Consider the following 1,508-nt stretch of genomic DNA (forward strand, 5'->3'; position numbering starts at 1 on the left):
ATCAAGGGAAGATTGTCTGGGACAATTTTATAGCTTGGGACTTTCAGGTGTTTTGTGGCACTACATCTAGCACAGCTCACCATGCCACTTGCTACCTACATTCCCTCACTTCTGGTCAGAAAAAAAGTGTACTTCTCTTCCCCTGAAGAGAGAACTCTGGGGTTTTATATTCCTGGTTACCTTAGAGCTTATTTTTGACCACAAGGTCCTTTTGCTCTCTACAGAAAAAAGTATATTTTTTATGGATGTTTCTAGTTCTTAGGATGTTAATGTTGTGTTAGTGTAAATAGAAAGACAGTCAGATATTTTTAAAGAATATAAATTAAGTTGTTCAGATATACAAAGTGTGATGACATTGCTGACTCTATAGACATCAAACATGCAAGTGCTGCTGGCATAATCCCAGCAATCAGAACATTGGGGGAGGTGTATTATTCTTCATTTGAGGCCAGACTATTCTAAATCAAAGTGACTTTCCACCCTGTGGGACTCAATTTCCTCTTTTGGCCTTTCTGAACTCTCCACATGGGTCGAAGTTAATTTTCTAAACTTTTATGCAGGTGTGTCTGTGTATTTTTTTTTTTTTTCTCGAGACAGGGTTTCTCTGTATAGCCCTGGCTGTCCTGGACCTCACTTTGTAGACCAGGCTGGTCTCGAACTCAGAAATCTGCCTGCCTCTGCCTCCCTAGTGCTGGGATTAATTATAAAGGCGTGCGCCACCACTCCCGCCCCCTGTCTGTGTATTTTTAAATGTTTATTGCTATATTGGTAGAGAACTAAGTGCTAGCAGGATCTTCATATTGTCATTTCTATGGCCCATCACCAGGCTTACGTTTGTATATTCTTGTCTCCACACCTGCTGAGATATTTGAATGGCAGGCAGCTCTCTATGCCTATAGGTAATCCACAGAATTCTGGAGATGTCTCACACCTGATTGATTGTAAGAAAAAAATCTAACATCCAATCCCTGGGACAAGAATTGGAGGGTGGAATTTCTGGATGGAAAAAGTGATGTAGGGAAGAGAAAGCAGGTGGAAGAGATTTAGTGGGAGACAGAGAAGAGAAGAGATAAATGGGAACGGGGCAGAGAGGTAAAGAGCAAGCTACACATAGGTCATAGGCTTGAATAGTCTGAAATTTAAATGATCGTTTGTAGACTGCATCAGTGAAAGGCCTATGCTTTAAACTATATAGAAACCACCTTCTCATTATTTATAACACTGGTGTGTGCAGAAGTACTCCCACTACACTCACGTACATATGCAATGTGCATATATGTTTATATATATATATATATATATATATACATATAGATACACACACACATACATATATATGTATATATACACACACACATATATATATACATGTGTATATATGCACACACACATATATATATTATATATATATATATAAATTTTAACAAGCGTGCTTTGGGTATTTAAGTCAAATTAGATATTGATTGGTTATTCACAATAAATTCATGAATCATTGACCTAGCATATTT

Source organism: Mus caroli, unplaced genomic scaffold, assembly GCF_900094665.2.
Source record: "Mus caroli unplaced genomic scaffold, CAROLI_EIJ_v1.1 scaffold_19065_1, whole genome shotgun sequence".
NCBI lineage: Eukaryota > Metazoa > Chordata > Mammalia > Rodentia > Muridae > Mus > Mus caroli.